The sequence below is a fragment of the Varroa jacobsoni genome, unplaced genomic scaffold (genome assembly GCF_002532875.2).
Source record: "Varroa jacobsoni isolate VJ856 unplaced genomic scaffold, vjacob_1.0 scaffold_1166, whole genome shotgun sequence".
In the NCBI taxonomy this organism is placed as follows: domain Eukaryota; kingdom Metazoa; phylum Arthropoda; class Arachnida; order Mesostigmata; family Varroidae; genus Varroa; species Varroa jacobsoni.
In genome coordinates this window covers 186637-205812 of record NW_019214068.1, presented here as the reverse complement: position 1 = coordinate 205812, position 19176 = coordinate 186637, and the positions used below count along the sequence as shown (strand labels likewise).

Here is a 19176-nt window from a genome sequence, read left to right as displayed (position 1 = left end):
TTTCGTTGTTGCTCGTGACCGAGCTTTGCAAAGTGGCATCGTCACTTATCTTTGACTCAATAACGAAATCGGCGCAACAAGCGAGGGGTAACGCTGCGGCGAAAATATGGATAGACACGAAGCATCAGAATGAATAAGGGTGGATTTTGGCTGCATATGAGTGAAGTCAAGTGATGTAGTATAAAATGTCACAATTCAGACTGAGCTTCTAAAATTTTGGTCGCTGAACTGATGACACCACGTTGAGCCCCAGAAATATATAATAATACGGTTACAAGCTGGGATTGTGGCTTCGAACATGTGATTTTGTCTGGAACAGTAATGCAGGAACATCTCCTAATATTGCGCCATGTAAATGTATTGTTAAGTTAGTTTAGACCGACGGGTGACTTCGATCTCTCTGCGGGGGATCTAGTGAATTCATTGAAGAAGACTTATCCTTAGTGAGCTCGAGTGTAAAGAATTAAAAGAAACAATATTTGATACCGACCCCGTATAGAACAAGAACAAGCTTGATGTCTGTACGTATAACTGCCGGTCCTCGCTGCCACAAGACATATGTCACATCATGGTCGAACCTTTTTTTTTGTACAGATGAACTTAAGGCTATTAAAACCTATGCTTTTTGCAATAGACTTCCTGACTGTGGTTGGGTGGTAATTAAATTCAAAACATTTTTGCAAGACATGCTAATACTCTTAACGTCCTCAAAATTTAAGCGAGAGACTATGGCTACAAGTGGTGAAGGATCAAATCACCTAGCTTCATTTGGGGATCGATTCTGTTACATCGCGTTGGTGAATCCGGCACCTTATTCAAGGTTTATCATGGTAACCACAATCCGCGCGTTCTTCATCGGACAGGTGAAATCACTTCTTTTGTCCTTATTTTTGTCCAAGTTGTATCGGCAGACATCTGGAGACTAATGCTCATGGTTATTCGACCCGGCAGAAAGCCACGGAGCGTTTAAAGTTACTCAGACGCGCAAAGGAGCACAAAACACGAGAAGACTTGCTAATGAATGTCACTTCTTTTCATAGTACACAAGCACCGCGAGAATAGCTTTGAATAATTGTTTATACTATAAATTTTAACTAGCTCTGTATAATAGCAAAGTATTAGCAGATGCTTGAATCTAAGCACGGCTACGGTTCGATTGGAGATCTTTATTAACTATTTACTACATTCCAGAAAGCTACATTAATACTTAGGAGCTTTTAAACAGAGCCTACCAGACAGGCCCAGCGCCTACGTGGACACATGGATTTCTGCATAGAACCGTATGACACTTGAGCTAAAATAATTCTTTCAGGACGTTAATATATAGGACTCATTTAGGTACGTTAGGTCGTACGGGGGACCTCAGCTAGCAACAACAACAGTAGTAGTACCCACTTTATCGACCCACTTCTCAGTCCTGGGTCCGTTTAAGTATGTTTTAATTACTTCGGCTAGTCAAATATTTTAAACGGTTTAAATTGTCTTATTATTTCCAGGTGAGTCACCAGTTTGGGTCAAGCGTCTTCTCCGACGACACGACATTCACTTACGCAGTCCTTACGCAGGTTAATAAATGTGCGGTACAATATAACACAGTTAGTTCACTATTGCAAAACTATATAGGATACGTATAAAACTATTTGTATTGCCTATTTTTTAGCTGCGGCCTGTTGTTACTGCACAGTTTTCCATACGTAGTCTAAATTTCAGATCAGACGGATCTATCTGGCTGCTGACTGTATTAGCAATATGTTGACCACAGGATCCTGATCAAAACTTATAAAAATAATAAGCCTGTTTTCCTGATGGGCTCTGCTCACCGATAGAGATGCTGGGATGTTTCGTAGTGCGAACCGTAACCACTAAGGCAGTTCCGCGAAAGGTTTCCCAAGTTGACTTTAGGATAGGTGTCAATGTTACTCGAGACGTGGACAAAATTCGATGACTGTTAGATCTACAATCATAAACACAGTAGATTAGTGACGAAAACTCGAGTTCAGGCTTTCCATATAGGACAAAGCTGTGTTCAACGAGGCACAGGAATATTGTTTGCAACATCATTTTAGATGTTATCTTACGCATAGGAACTTGTTGTTCCATCTCATTATGTCCTGCAAGTCTGTCTTCACAGGGGGATCAACGAAACCATTCATGCTGTAAATCGAAAAAAATTATCACTTTGTGTTTACAAACCGTTGAACTTTGATGATATCTAAGTGTTTCGTGCGTTCTGTACCCATTTTTCTGAAATATCGTGTTCCCTGTGACACGCAAGTGAAGAAGATGGTGCCATAGAATAATGTAAGTATAAATAAATTCTAGCCCTATTTAAACGTAACCTGGTCTATTTGTCGTTGAGTAAAGTAATATGTTAGCAAACCTATGTCTTTTCTCGACCAACCTTCCAAACTTCTTCTATACGCCTTAAGCCACAACAAAGGAAATTTAAATGAATGAGCTTAAATCTCCAGGTGCAGCTTAGGGTCTAAATGGTTCAATTAATCGCCATTTTTAATTAGAGCAAATACTGGAAAAATGGCTCGAGGAAAAGGAGTTCTGCCATGACTGCGTGTCTATGCAAGCAATCGGTTGGCTCACTAATTTGATACAAGTTTGTCACAATTTATTGAAATGGAACATTTTAACTAAACTCTGTGTTTTTAGAGTGCAAATTGTGGAATAATTAAGACATCCACATTTGCCTTGATGATGAGTCGTTCCGCTAGACAGACGTACGTGAAACGAAAACAGGCTCTTTTCTTTATCAGCCAAACAGCTTCATCCAGCGTAGATCTGTGTATTGGAGTCCTTACGAGTAATCAGGCAGTTCGGTCTGGAGCCAGCAAATTCCGTAGAGCGCCTGCGGTTGCTTGTTTGCTCGTATCGACAACAAAATGGACATTAGCCGTCCGAAATTGGGCTAATGAGATTCTTTGTTCTGTAATGATGCAAAAGTCTACCTAGCTAGAGCTCTGACAAAGGTGCAAGGAGGGCCTAAGTAACCAGGATATAGCTAGCCACTCAAACGGAACCTAATCACCATTGACGTGAGGCCTGCGTTATTATTAGCCTAAACAGGTAACGAAAGTACGTAAATTAACCATACGGAATTTCAACTTAATATTATTATTCCAAGCAAGTTTATGTAGGGGTATTTTTAGCTATCTAGCTGCTCAGAGAAAGATTACAAATCACATAGTTCATTTGAGCGATCACATACTAAAAAGTAACGCTTATACTCACCATATATTCTCACGATCTGTAATAGAACCATTGGACTATAGTAGTTTCACCTCTGTGAGTACTGGAACCTATTAGTCGACAAAGCAACGAATCATTGTCAGCTTCAACGATACGCTTTACTGATTACCTTGTTGATCTTATCAATAAGACAAGCTATCCTCGAAAGCTTCCCAGCGTTGGTTAAATGATCTGGGCCACTCGGATTGTTTGCTTCCAGTGAGGACTTCAATTCTATATTCAGCAGCGTTATAAACCCGCAGAGCCGATTGTCGCTATAGCTGCTCAATAACAAGACCACACGACAAGATGAACCGCTTTGGCGTGCACGCTACTCATGTGCTGCCTGTAGCGCCGCACACGTTCTATATGTTAGTACATTGTGCGCACAAGACTGTGATAGGCGTCCCCTTATCGGGCGTGTCCGATGGTAAGTTTCAAGGTGACTGCACTATATTGTATTCTATGTTATTTTCCATATCTACAGCGTACGCTGTTTATAGCCTTTTTGGACAGATATAGGGCGTTGTCAGCGTACTGCTACATAGGACCTAGCCTGGCTTTGGACTGTCACACAGGTGCGTTGTGATATAGCATAGAGCGGTCGACAGTCATGGCTAGCTCAAGCCCTCGGCTGTGTAGTACCATTGGGTAACGCTCTGATGAACGGTACGCTGCATAGATCAAATGCGCGTGCTATTTTTACACGCATACGTATACCTTTTAGGATAGTACAGAGACTACAAAATATTATCGTATAGGCTGCTAGTGTACATGTATTGTGCGTTATGCATTTTTAAGCCTTGCAAAAACGTGGAGTTTACTGTTGTTTTTTCTAGTTGCCTCAATAGGAGGAGGGTCAGTAGGTTAACAGTGTTGTGGATCAGCCGATGAGTTGAGACTGAGAGAATTGAGATGGATATCGTCGTATTCGCACATACTGCACTCGGAAAGAGTACACACAAGTGAATTTTTACGGTTTCCGTCAAAATATAACGGTTTTACGTCAAATCCCGTTCCTGTCCGTAATGTAACGACCGCAAGAAAGCTGGTCAATGAAGGCATCTCTATAGTGTAAGAAGCGACATTTGGCAGAAGTGGGGCAAATTGTCGCCATGGTGAGGTTTAGGCACGAGGAGAAAAGCTCATTTCCCATTAGAATAAAATACCTGATCCGGTTCGACATCGGAACCATCATGCGCTTAGAGGCCATACTGAGTTCACACTCCACGTTAACGGTAATATATACGTCTGATTCGCACCTCGGCACGGTCAGACTCGAACGCCACTTCACGGGAAGGAGTTTTCAGACATAACAAATGCTTTTTGTCCCATTTTCTCTTCGAGCATCGAGAGCGATAGCCAGTCTTGCCATAGTTATATCTGATTAATGGGTCGATTGCTTCGAGCACGGTTTTTCCTGGGTCTTTATTACTAAGCAGCAAATCGTGTAAATAGATAGTAGGCTGGAAGCAGAAACTTTAGCTCTATGCCGTATCTCTCGTATAATAAAGTCGTACCGATTTTATTTTGCATCAGAGGATTTTTACTAGTATCAGTATTACTGCCCAACTTGACAATTCGCCATAGCCGCATACGACAATGAAGTTAAGTTAGTGCCTGCATTGGCCAGCGCGAAGTTCCTCTAACTGACTGAGTTTTGCTGCGACAGTGGTTGTGAGCAGTAGCGCAAATCATTGATCTTTTGTGTATTCAGCTAATAGTGTCGTTAGATAGCAACTGTAAAAAGCTTTAATTCGTAAACGTCGGGAAAACGAATCATCGGCTATGCAAGTCTGAACATTTCTATATTACCGTATATGATTCAGAGTACACAAATGCGATCTTCCCAATTTATTATGATTTTTCTGGTAGGAATAAAGCCAGATACTTATCTAAGGCATCTGGAGGAGCTCTGAGGAGGACCGGGACAAACTGTCGACAGGACGATTTTTCCTGTAGAGCGAATAAACACTGCTGGAAAAAATCCATGATAATAGATCAAAGTGCTCTGCCAACGGATGGACCTTTACCATCATCAGCCATGAATACTCCCTTATTGCTCATCCGTGGACGTTCTTCGTCAAAGTTAGTACACAAAGAAAAATTCGCGTCGTTAAAGTGATATAAGAGTAGGACAAGCAGATGATGTTGTAAAAGCCCATTATGTTAAGTAGCGTAAGTGAAGAAGTTTAATATCGAACGCATATAGCTGTGCCGCGGCATCGTTATACGTTATATTCTATATAGGGATCTCAGTAGTAAACAGAGGGACTTCCATCAGGGCCTTATATGGGCTCGATTTTTGGCTGACGTACGCTGCGTATGCATTGATTACTATGCTACTGCAGTAAAAGCGATAAGTGAAAGCGGCTTCGTCGCAGCAGTTACTTGTTGCCTATTAAAGTAACATCTCCGAAGGCACAGTAGCCAGTTAGCAGTACCTCTAAGTCTAATGGTCCCAAGTGTAAGTTTGATCTTTTAACCTACTCTCGGTTCGTGGTGCCTCAGAACTTTTAGTTCTCGAATCTTTCAGAATTCACTGCTACAAAAAAAACGTCATGGGGTACACGCACTCGGCTTCGTAATCACGCGACTTCGTAATTAGCACACACCAGCCTCGTATTGTATTTGTACCATTTTTAGACTGGCTGAATTGATACTCACAGTAACACTGTACATGCATCAAATACAAACACCTACGCGAGTAATACTAGTGCGTGCATCCCGTCCTCAAGTTATTCTGACTGATTATTGACTGGACAAACGGGAAATATCCAAACGAGTATAACGCGACAAGGCTTTACGTAAAGAACTAGTGAGTATAGCTACGTACACTTCTGACTATCAGTCCTTTAGTTAATTGAGATTTCGGTGGTAACGCGCTGGCCTACAAAACCTAACGACCTTATTAGGGTTATATTAGAAGGTAGAAAGCGGACATAATTAACTTCGTGCTGAAAGCTAATCGTTTAGATCGACGATAACCGAGGATTCCCAACGTAAAACCTGAAGCATTTAAGATTGTTAGTAAAGCCTTACAAAAATAGATGTACTCGTATAGTGCCTCCCCTGCACAGAAACCTCCATCGTTCCCATCAGTTTTTCTACCTTTCTCATCATAAGACATGCAAGTCCGTACGGGCAGAGACCAACTCACTCGACCAATCGGCCGTTTTAGAAATTCGACCCAACTAGAGTCAAACCCAAATTGAAGCTTTAAAGTTTTCTCTTTTTTTCTTCTTTATTTACAGACCAGACGAATCGCATCAGCTTCTAGAGATGTTAGACTTCACCCGTTCCGTTTGACGTCATCAAATTATTATAAAGTTGGCCACGCACGGCGATTTTGACCTCCATTCCTGTTTCAGTTGTACCGAGTCCGATGCATACACACGTACATACGTAGTGATTGACACAAAGGTGCGCCGATTTTCCCGAGTTCCTCGTAAATAAGGCAATGGCCATCTGCTATTGCTATGCAGCGGTCCATCATAAATGCCTGCAAGCGCGCTGCAGATCGAATGTAATCCATTAGTATAACCTCCCCATGTTTGGAGTTTTACGTCCAGCATTGCCGTTAGGCATTTCATCAGACAGACGGATGGCCAGCCATCTGAGTCCCAGCGTGAAACCAAATCTGTGTATGCGCTGATTCGAATCTAGACCTCAAGGAATTCCCGCGATGGCGTAGTGCCAACCTGCTGTCTGTCTGGTAAAGTGCTTGCCGGCAGTGCCGGATGTAAAACTCCAAACATGTAGAGGTTGTGTGCAGTGGAAATTCCGAATCCTCAAGCGTAGGTTATCTACCTATCATTAGATTCGTTGTTGGCTTGACTCGGACGCGTGTTCCTCGTGGGATTCCTGTTAACACGGAACTTCTAATTGGTCTGTTGTTTGTGTGTTTATCCATCCGTGCGTCCGTCCGTCCGTCCATCCATCTCTAGGCGTCACATGTGCGAACTGTGTGAATGCCGCCACGAGATTCAAAATTTTCGCGTAGGTTACATGGCGCTTCATCAACGTGCGCGGGAGACGTTCTCACCACCAACTAGCAAAGAAAATAAACAGCTTTAGAAATAATTGGCAATGAGCCGTATCGTTACGATAGAATTTTTTTTATTCGGCTTCCGACTGTTATCATCACTGTGAGAACGAGTCTTCAAACGAGTCTTCTTTCTCTTTTTTTAGAAGAACGTCAAAGGTTTGGTTCAGTAGAAGGACGAACAGGGTGGACTTTATTTAGAATTTTTCTCGAATAGACCCATTAATCGGGAGGACAGCAATGCAAATAAGCAATTTTTAACGCAATGTGGGTTTCCTTTCCAGGGCTAATTCAGTAATCCTTTTAGGGTTTGCTCATTCTACCCAGATAATCGTCATGTCAACGCAGTAAAGAGAGATGCGTATTAGCCACGCAGACACATAAGTCGTTTAGAATAACGCTTTATCTATGCTTACCGGTTATGCCAATTGACGAAGTATCGAAAACGATGCCCATTCTGTTGCTACGTAAAAACTCAAGGATAGCAATGATTCAACAATATATATTTGTTTCAATATCTAAACAAGTATAATGCGTACCTTTTACGTATCCCTTTATCTTTCTTTAGTATTTGTGTATTTGCTAATTATACACCTAATTATTTTTTTGCTGAAAGATTTTACTTTGTTCTCACAGATAGATCTCGGTAATCGTTACTATACTGTTGTGGGACCTTAACTGTCATTTTCTACTTGTATAATTACTCACCAAATTGACACGTTCATCCATTCCAGATCCTGACTTTTTGACGTATTGTTGACCTATTCTATAGCAAATGAACCCTTAGATTTTTTTTACAACAGAGATTTTTAGAACAGAGTTAATGCCCGGCAAAGTTAGTCCTTAAATCGGTCGCTGAATACTACGCATCGTATTTTATGCATGCATATATATGAACAGTACACAATTTGTGTAAATAGATAAAATTTGGCAGTTATATATAATGGCAGCTAGATACACACTCATGTATATATTCTACTAGATCGATTCGAAAGAAATATTACCGTTTTCACAGCTGGCCGCCGCTATCGACTCTCTATTTTCGGAATCTATGTTCTTATGTTTTGCATCTTTGTTTGGTTATAACGTTTGCTCAAGCACGAGATGACCAGTAAATACAGTAAAGAAAGTAATCAAGTAGTGTTGAACGGAGGCAGGCTATAGGGCTGTTACGCACATTTATCTTTAGACAGACGACACAAAGACACACAGTAAAATACAACACAGGGGAAGGACGATAGCTCGTGTGACGCCCGCAGCTTTGATAGGAAGGAGGAAAATTTGCGGGCCGGATGTCTTTCGGCTGTTGGCCGATCGGTAAGACCCGTTCGGCTGTATCGTGGCGAGTCAGGCGCTTTGAGGGACTGATATTAGCTTCTTTCAGGTCGACGACCTGCAATAACCTGACGACCTAAGTCAACTGTGACAAAAACCAAAGAGGCGGCAAAGTCGGCTAGAAGGAACCGCCGCAGCTTGCCGTCGTCAATTACGTACAGTTCAATCTACTTGCTGAGACCGGCAGAGTGCGTTGAGACCCAACTCGCCCAACCCAGCTCAACCCGACCGGCGAGGCTCTCGATGGCCCAGCTCGATCTCTCCGCGTCACTACGAACACATGGCTAAGACAGCGTCGAGCTGGGTTGGGCTTGAGCTGAGTTGTTAGGTCGAACTGGGCTGCATTGGGACGTGTTTATCGTGCCCCTTACGAGTAGTCCTAATAACGGACGCCGAGCTCTCTTTTCTCACTGTTTCCCCTTCTTTCTCCTTTTAGCTAACTCCTGCTTGTGCCTGTGGTGGCTTTCGGACTCCTTAGTTATTTCGTCGAGGAACGAACGAACGAACGAACGCCAAAAAGCCTAGTTGACGCCTCTTGCTGTCGGAAACTGCTATCTGTTATATTTTTGTCGACTCTGACATGAAAGCGACTGCCAGCGTCAAGCAAGCGCCCATAAGCACTGTTCAATCATACGGAGTAGCAGCGGTGAGTAACGGTGTACCAAGCAAATCATAAATCTGACTCTTGGAAATCAGTGAAAACATTCGGCTGAGTTTAACCGTGCTTCTTCAAAAGTTGGGATGTATAACTGTCGTCACCGTGACGACTATTCATCATAATAACAATAATGACTATCATCATCGTCCTAATGGCGCTTGTGCTTCTTCGGTTTTTGTTTCTGCTGCGAATAACCTATTGTTATAGTTATCATTCAGTAAGGGTCGTACGATTGGAGATAGTGAAGATTGCCTACCTGAGAAAACCCGTAGAGCACTTACTTGATAATGTTACGATAACAACGATACGGTAATCACAACATTGAATGAATTACATAAAAAAAAATGTTTATTTCTTTGGCAATAAGTAATTGTTAGCTAGAGTAAAGTGTGCAAAACAACGATGAACCTCATACTGTTACTCGAATGCAATATAGCCTCCATTGCTGATTGGTTAAATTTGCCTGTCGATATGTATAGAGGCGGTCCGTTTTTCATCTCAATAGCAAAAGAAAATGAACAAAGACCGCCACCAGCTAACATTTATCTGGTGCAATGAGCAAGTTCAGAACGAACGTTCAAAGCACTACCGGCCCCGTTCGGACGTTACGACTACGTCACGCTGGCACACGCCAGAAACCTATTTGGATTCATAAAATAGATACCCTGTCTGGACATATGCAAGCGCCCTTAAACTTAAGTATCGATACGTGAATCGTGTCGATAGCTTCGTACGATATCAGTAAGACTACGATCGGTCGTCGGTACGTTGATCGTCATTATAATTGGGCGCAACGGCCACAAAGAGAGTTTAAAGCCAGATGTTTAAACGGCAAGTAGTATTTGGCCGATAAAGTTATGTTCGTCTTATGATAACTTGGCCATACGTTTTTAGAAAAGCATGTAATTGAGGCTACGCGTATCGTCATCACACAATTACGAGACAAGCTATAAGTTATATAAAAGTTCATCTGAGTCAAGGCAGCCCTTGCATCAGTGCTACTTCCTATAGATTCACTATATAGTAGAACGTAGTAAATACGAATTTACCTATATCGTACACCATAACAATGCTTGACTATGTTTGACTTTATGATCAAACGCCCGATGCCAGGCTTACAGAACGCTACATCACTGCTACAGGTTTTGAATGTGGGATATTATTGTCCCAACTGCTGTCGGTCCGTCTGTGGATAGTTGGTTAGTTACTTTTGGCGTTGGTTTAAGTTGATCGTTGATGGCCTGCGTAACTGTATGGCTTCTTAGCGTTCTTGAATGGGCCGTTTCGCCAACGATCATGCTAATGGTCTATGGCCGGCTTCGTGTAACGGTTAAGCCGTTTAGGCGGTGCTGATTGTAACAAGGAAAAGCATATATTTGAATAGGTTTCTTTTTTTCTTTATTGCCGATTGCTGGCTGCTCGTTGCTTAAGTGGGAAAGAAAGCTTACAAGTTTTTTAAGGAGAAGTTTTCTTTGCCAGCCGCTAGATGTTGTGTAGTCGACCTGTGTTTGTGAGCATCATATGGCTGGAAAACATACCTTATAGATGCTATAACATAGTGTTTTTTGCTCTATTCTATATATATACGTATAAGATGCTTTATAGAAGCAATATATTCGAATGAACATGTGTGTTGCTTTATAGCTGTTTTAAACCATTTTACTGATAAGATGAAAGACGTTTTTTCAGGACAAACAGCAATCGTCGGCCTGATTCACTCGATTCAGTAGCATATCTAGGCGTAAGAAACCTCATAACTTCAAAATAGCGTTGGCCATCATGTGGCACTGTGTAATCAGTTTAAAAACATAAATTGTACCACCTAACTGACATCGATCTCGATATGTTTGATTTGTTACTTACGTAAATTTATATTTACTTACAAGTACATAAGCAGTATGGAGCTAAACAGTCGGGCGTCGATGCCAGTCTAGTCTTAGAACTATCTGTAATCTGCTACGGAAAATAACATCCACTGAGTAGTATTCTGTGAATACAGTCATTCACTAAGAGCTGAAACCAAGGGCGAAACATTCATCTATCACGCTCATCTGCTGCTCAAAACGTGCTGTATGTGGGTGTAGCTTGTCCAGCCGATCGATTTAATTCGTGCATCGATCCGAAGTGCGGCGTATCAGTTGATCCGACGCGACAGTATAGACAGTTCGCCGCTGTTGACGTGTCGGGCGACGTAATCCTTTCGCAGCTGCGAACGCGCATGAATCAAATATACCATAAATCACCGCGTAGAAATTGATTTGCTATGGACGCTGCCTATGATCAAGCTCGATGATATTTAGATAGCCACCAGCAAGACAAGTCTGTGGCCCGCAGGGTTTGCCCCACGGGGCCGTTTCTTCTCCATCTCACGACACCACGAACGTCATTGCTTCTTTCAGCTGTCGCTCGTCGGCGACACGATCCGACACGATGGGGTCGTCGGAGGCCCGAACTGACACAGAAAAGTGGAGCGGTCAACTGTCACTAGCAGTAAAGTGAAGTCAGCCATGGCAGCCTAAATCTAGGGAACTGGGGTGACCGACAGTTTCAATTTTAATTTAGTGGGGTTTAGGGCGCGTGAGAAGGCCCCGGCTACCTACTACCTATTAGTAAGCACGATTGCTTAGCAAGGCCAAGCGCACTGGTCCGTGGAGTTTGGCAAAGGCTAGATCATTCGCAATTGACGGCAAACCTATCGTCGCGATAAGAAAAGCTGGCGCAACCTGCAATGGCCGATGTGGCAACCGTGAGGTTACAAAACGACAATGGACTGGTAATTGAGTTTTTAGGACGGCTATTGCTATAATTAAGCATTGTTTCATACAATTCGCCCCCTTCAGCGTTAAGCAAAGTAGATCCGTCGGTTCTCTGTTTTGAACCTACGTAGATTAGTTTATATGTTAAATATCGATATCCTCCATCAGCGTTCTTGCCACGGTTGAGAAGTTAACAAAAGCAATATCATAACAAAGCAAGAGACATCAACTGGTTAGGTTGATTATATATACATGTTTTAATAATAATTACAAATTGATATTTCGTGACTGGATGTAGATCCTGCCGGTCTCAATTCGTTGTTGCCACTTAACATAGGTTCAGTGCATATAATACCGTGTGGGCAACATCTAAAAAAATAACAGCGTGATGGTGAAACGTTAAATTGTAGAGGGAGTTGTGCCGAAGACAATCGCATATAGCTTCTGATCTTTCTATAGTACTATATCATGGAAGATGCCTCCAAATCAGGTAGGCCGCACAGTTGACACCCCGCTGCGTCAAAAAGCAGTACTTATTTAGGGCTGCTCAGGGAGACGAAAGCAATACATCAAAAGATCTAGAAGAGTGAGCAGCTGAGGTAATGGCTGCCGACTACGTCTGTGTTGATTTGTGACTTGTCTTCACTATGGCACTTAGTTGGCCTGATGTGTATTCGGGCTGATATTTTATCAAGATAAGCATCTAATTCAATAATCCCACAGCCTCTACTCGCCCGCCCTCCTACATAAATAATACGACGCATTACCTTTTATATCAAAACGTTTCACGTCCAATGCTACTGTTCAGCACGGTTTCGGATGGCTGAAGCCTTTCGTCCATCATTTATTTGTATCGCGTGCGGTGCTATGTAATGAACTTACTGCTTTTGAAAGAACTGTTACAATGTTACGCCTGTGTCAAGCGATTGGGTATTAAAAAAACTTCGTGATAAAGGTATAGCAGAGAAAGTTTACGCCGTGGCCCTTTCATTTGCTAATCGATAATACGGGAATTAGTTAGCGAGAATTAGCAGACAAAGCCGGGCAGCTCAGTCGTGTGCCATCTGAAGTCCAGCAGTTCCCCTCAACATGCTGTTGTTGATTTAGCTGATCGCTGATCCTTGTTTTATGTAGTTAGGTTTCGAAAGGTCTGGAAAGTTAATAAGGTTAAAAACAAATCTTATCGAAAACAATGCCTGTACTTAATAACTATTAAGCCAGCATTTAGTACCACAGTAAATTAATACCAAAGAGAAAGGACCTGCATTCGAGATGTTGAAAAAGCTGATAGCGAGTTTGCACGAATAGGTTAGCGCCATCTTGAAAGGTGTACAATAGATTAATATAAAAACAGTAAACGTCAGAATGTAGGACAATCTTTTCAACATCCAGTTAGATATAGAAACTCACGCGACAAATCGATCGAAGGCAAGCAAATTTCGTTCCTAAAATCTCCAACCTTGCCAAGCTGCGCAACTTGTTCGGGCCAAGGCCGTTGGCAATGATTAATGTGACTACTCTGGCTGAAAGCAGCGCACGCTATCGACGGCCGTAACGTCGTGTTTATCTGTTTGATTGTCAGACGGGCTTGCGAGCCTTTGACCCAGCTGTGTTCACGCGCAATTGATTTCAACGTCCGCGCTACCAAATGGGGCCGCTTTGCGTTATTGGGTTCAGGCAAATAGTTTAAGCTGGTATCGTCCATCGCTAGGCCATCAGCTTCTATCTAACACAACGTTTTTTCTGACGCGCAGTTCTCGAAAGTCGGAAACGTTTGTAAAGGCGGCTAAGCTTGAATATCCGGGTGAATTTCCGGTGCAACCCTGTTGTTCTGTAGTCCCCTGGGGGTGACAAAGTCATGGCCTGACGTGGCCCTGCCTCCATCTACCACGAAATGGTCAGACATAAAAGTCGTGTTAGCAGCGGTTATGGGCAGACGCATTTAGCTGTAGCATTAACCTTACATGTGACGCAGTCAATCATTACGCGTAAAACATGTCTTGCAGAATTTCGCAACTAAACCATATTACATTTATAGGAATAATTTAGGAGTATTGCATGAGATTCGTACTTTTTGCTACTCTTATATAAACAAAAAACATGCAGATAGGGCAAATCAAGAGTAACCGCTTACACTATTATACATACTCATAATATGGACATAACATGAACATAAATTTCAAGTTTCTAATGAAAATAGTGACTTTATGCCCAGATTCGAGTTCAAAGCACCATGTGCCCTTAGGTTTAACATATAAGCTTGTTACCATTGCACTATCGAAAAAAACATGACGGCATGAACACGAACTCTCTCTTTGTACCTGCATCTCTTATAAAAAGTCATTTGAGTAAGCGGTTTGTGCGGTAGATCTACATGTTTAATGGGTTTTGCCCAGAAGTGTCAGTCTGTCGGTTCATCAGTAACTTCAGCATTCCTTGCCACAATCATTGCGGTATGCCGAGGCCATGTCAACGAAAATTACGCGCATGTTTGTCCGAACCACCTCGATTTATTTGCCAAGTCTCGGCTGTGATCATCCGCTAGAGGGGACAGCAGTATGTCCGAGACAGACAGATAACTTATCGCGTCAAGTCGATGAACCAGGCGTTGATTCTCCGACAAAACACTCTGATTCCTTTGTGAAGGAGAGGCTAAAAACAAAAAATAGCAGATCTGCCCAGACGTTTCTGCTATAGTGCTTTCGCGCCCCCATACCTCCGGAGATCGACACACAATTTGCAGATGCAGGCACGGGTAACTGTCATTACGTACAGATTTTAAACTGATGGACCCATTGCAGATGTATGTTTATTGCACTAGCAAAGCTCATATTTAGCAAAAATCGTAACTAATGTTTTACCAGTAAAAGATAAAAAACTTCATTCTGTTGCGGTGTATTTTGCATTTGGTTGAAACCTGCTGTCATGATTTGTGTAATCAGGCGTATAAAGGAACGAAGGCCCCTTCGAGGCAGCGAGCCTGCTCAGAAATCAGGACGCGATAAATTTTATGCTTTAAGGGAATTTGCCTATATCAGTGAGTCTGACCTATCGGCTTTTTGTGGAATTAGGCTTAGTGACTAGACGAGCTAAATTATTTGATTCAGTATGTAATCCTATTTTCTCTATTTTCGTAATCTCGTAAGCTCTCTTTGGTTCGCGTTCAGTAACAAACGAGTGGATGATTGTGTTATAATTTTAACTGCTTTAAACTTAATCAGAACTTGTTAATGGAACCAATTCGTCCGTCTTCCTTACAGGATGCACCTTATCGCTTACGAACTTTATACGCGACTCGTATAGTAATGAACTAGTCCAGCCTGATATCTGATTAGATGCATATCTGATGATTACGATAAGGAAGTGTACCATGTGTACAAATAAAATCCTGACAAAGTGCTTTGTTCCAAAGCGGTCACTAAACCACCTTTCACTATATAAACAGGTAATTTCCAAGGCAAAAAATTACAATAACTCGTCATTTACGATTTATCTGGTCTAGATAACTAGATCATGACGAAAAAAGATCCTGAGAGACTGTCATTTTAGTTCTGAGTATCTTTCTGATATACACACGAGGTCTTCTCATTTCTATACGTTAACATGTAATTTTGATAGATTGATTCCGTGCTCACGTTGAGTCCCGATTTTTAGTACATAGTCTCACATGCGTCAAAGACGAAATGGTTGAAGTCCTTTAAGTAGGTGAGGGTTAGCCTGTTCAGGAGTAGAAATGGAACTTCACAACAACTCTGCATTAATGTCACTCAAGAATTATAAGGGGTTTGTTGCGCGGCGCATCCTTAAGCATATCGTTTTCAGCTAAAAAGTACCGGGTCACATTATTGGCGTGAGCCCTATAAAGCAGTAAAGTCGTTCCGTTGTTTAGCTGCGTTAAGACTAATTATCGCTATTGAAATTTCCATTCGGTTGGTCTTCAGGCTTAACACACTGGCTCCTGCCCTTATCGCATTTATTAAGTAAGATTATCCATCGCTTCAGACGATATTGTGACTTGGTGTGTGACATGGGTATACTCGTTGTACGAAAATAGAAAAGATCGATTTGATACGCTTACCCGTTTCGTCTGCTACGCTGTGAACGCTTATAAAAACCCAAGCACTCACACGTTGATCTTGTCTAACTGGGAGTCGTTTTTTTCGTGCCCACATATTCGGCTCCATGTAAGCGAATGTACATATTCATCGATCCATTTATAAGTATTTGAAGAATATGCTAGTGCCGTCGGCATGTTCCTACCAAAGATAGGCATTATTTTCCTTTTCGTCCTTCCGTAGATCCATCTAATAAGCTTATAGAGGAGTAACGTGGGCGTTGTTCTAGTAATTAGGAAGGAAGCTTTTACAAGTTGTATTGAATATTGTAGCGGAGGCTGATCAACGCTAAGAACGACTTTGGCTGGATGTTAATTGTGAATGAAGCTCTGTTTGGAGGTGCGGGACCAATCAAATTTTCCGGATACGATCATACACAGTTATTGACAAAAAGTTGGATTGATCCAGCTAGATATCGCAGTTCCGATGGGCTGCGATTTTTTTTGCGCCGATGGGTTTTATAGGGAGCAAGGTTAGATGGCTGCACACAGCTTCCAACATTCTGCGTTTCATCTTTTCTTCACCATTCCTCGGTAGGTCACCACTCCTAGGTAGGGGCAAATGAAGTGGTCGCAGATGAAATTCGAGGCTCGGCGAAATAAGACCCTGACGTTGTACTTTAGGAGAGTCAAGCCAAATACCGGCCAAACCAAAATTTTCCAGCTGTAAATAGCTGCTGTAAGGTAGTAAGAGGTTCAAATAGATCGTTTCTGTATTCTTACCTCGTTGGATTCTATTGGGTAGACGACCTTGGGTCTCCTAAAATACTTGAGTAACGTCCGAACTAGTTGGCGACCGAGGTAGACATATGCTGATTGCGAAAAACCCCGAAAGAGCATATCGATCTGACAAACATTTTAATCTGTATGTTATACACGATGCGAAGTATAGCTATGAAATCATATTCATAGCCCTTTCGCCAAGTAACGGAGTGGAAAGGACGCTCTGTTGTACTTAAATGTTTCGAGTTTTACGTCCTTCGCTGTCGCTATCATCAGAAGGCTGGCTTTGACCACAGGACGAAATGTGCCTACGCCCGGTATTGGACCGGCACGACCTCATATATCCTTTTATTTAGCAGGCAGACGCGTCACTACAACGCCATCATGTGCACCGTCGATGCTGATCCTTGCCAGAGTCGTCCGCTCCAGTATCACTGGCAAGGTCGGCCAAAACACTAGATCTTCTATACCCTAGTTTTCTACGTTCGCACGGCGGTTATGCGAAGTTTGAAAGAAGAAAACCCTCTCTTAAAAGATTACACAAAACATCTCTCGTTCGGCATTTCACTGGGCTATGGGAAGCACATCCATTAATCCACAGCTGATTAATCGACGCGCAGTGAATTGTGATTCACCAGGAGAGCGCATATCGCAGTAAGCAATTAAGTATAATGAAAATACCGATTCCTTCTAATCCAGTTGCGAAGCGATGCAGTTTTTCTAAAAGTAAGTTATTATACCTATAGTATCAAGCCCATACGCAAAAAGTTACTACAAAAACCACAATAGTACAATACATAATATATTATATAGTACTACCGTTGCTGGTTTTTTCTTGTCTACGTTGTGATGACAAAGGAGCGAACAGGATAAATACATACAGAAAAACATTACCGTATTTTTAGCCGTCGGTCGCCGCTGCAGCGTCTTAGACCTCGATAGAGAGAAACAAGTAAGGAAGTCGAACAGGGAGCGAATTTAAGGAAGACAGATTAGAAAAACCTAATTCAAGATGCAGGTTCGTGAATTAGAGTTAGTGCACTGCGCAAAGCTGACCACGTACAAGGCCAGCTGTTCGGGTCTCAGTGCCGGATGGGAGAGGCGCAAAGACAGTCATTGGCGGTTTCCTTTTGAATTATCTCTCTCTCTCTCTCACTTTCCTTTGTTAACCAGCCAGCTTTTTTCCTTTACAGAAGTGGCAGTCGCGGAATAGTAAGTGCGGCGGCAACGAAAATGAACTACTGTCGGTCCGAAGCGAAATTCACGGGTCAGGAGACGTTCAACAGATCGGAATAGCTTAGGGAGAAGTACTTATGGCATATCGCGTATGAGCCGTCTCGTCTTGGAAGGACAGGCCTATTTACCTTTCGCCAAGGCATCTTGCCTAATTACTGATAATTTGTTCTGTAATAGTTAGTGACGATTCTGCGTCCTCATTTCTAGCTCTTCGGCATGATAGGGTGGAACTTTAAACAGTGTTTTCGAATATAGGCAGTGGCCACCTTTTCGTCAATCTCTAATGGCCCGGCAGCTGTACTTGTTTGAATGCTACTTTGACCAACCAGTTAGATGAGGACAATTAGTGTCGATTATACCCTGTGTCGCAATCCATTTAGTCCATCGAAGCGTATACGAAACGCAGTTTTCTTAATTAACGGCAAAAAATAATCTCCATGAAAGCAAACTCCTGAAATGTACCCGCCACAGGAACCGTACTTTCATAACCGGCGATAGTACTGCGTAACAGTGTTTTCTACCTATGACTTGCGGAAGCTAAATTTGATTTATGTCCTCTGTCTGTTTCGATATCTAACAGATATTTTAACCCCATTGCATTCTTCCAATTTTTTCCTTTGTATTTAAGCTATGTAATGATTTCTCGCGTCCATAAAAAATCTTTAGCTAAGTTATATCTTTAGCTAAGCATGCACCCAGTCTGGTCAAGGAGCCGCCACTGCTGCTGTTGAAGTATTATAACACTGGACGCGATTGGATACCGCTTGTTTGACCCCGATCGTTTTCCCGCTCACCCAGATGCGCCGCTTTCCCCACGGGAAATCAAAGCTAAAAAAATGTGAAATTCTTTCTAAGGTATGCAGGTATCACCTACATACGATGAACTCATGCGACATTCAATGACTCACTGCTGAACGTATCAGCGGGTTATTATGTTCCCTGACGCTCCCCTCCTCCCCTCGCCTGCTCGAACAACGCGGCTGCATACGAAAAGTAGAGAAAGACACAATAGGGAAATGAACGACCGGATCTGCGGAGTCAATTTGTTAGAGGCGTCGGAAGAACTTTT

The 19176-nt window shown here is 42.3% G+C and overlaps 3 long non-coding RNA genes across 5 annotated transcripts in view; all 3 read left to right on the top strand.

Moving 5' to 3' along the window:
- Positions 1-19176, top strand: part of LOC111267267 (uncharacterized) — a 52795-nt gene that overhangs the window by 15079 nt on the left and 18540 nt on the right. The gene's annotated exons all lie outside the window — the stretch shown is intronic.
- LOC147752554 (uncharacterized) lies at positions 54-3189 on the top strand. 3 transcript variants are annotated; one of them, XR_015313729.1, is made up of 4 exons: positions 54-521; positions 720-863; positions 1497-2301; positions 2956-3189. It is a non-coding gene; the product is annotated as an uncharacterized LOC147752554 (long non-coding RNA). The 3 variants fall into 3 exon arrangements; XR_015313730.1 differs by lacking the exon at positions 2956-3189 and adding an exon at positions 1192-1280 and having other exon boundaries at positions 1497-2318; XR_015313728.1 differs by lacking the exon at positions 2956-3189 and having other exon boundaries at positions 1497-2318.
- LOC147752553 (uncharacterized) lies at positions 3473-9623 on the top strand. The gene is made up of 3 exons (XR_015313731.1): positions 3473-3670; positions 5116-5328; positions 9057-9623. It is a non-coding gene; the product is annotated as an uncharacterized LOC147752553 (long non-coding RNA).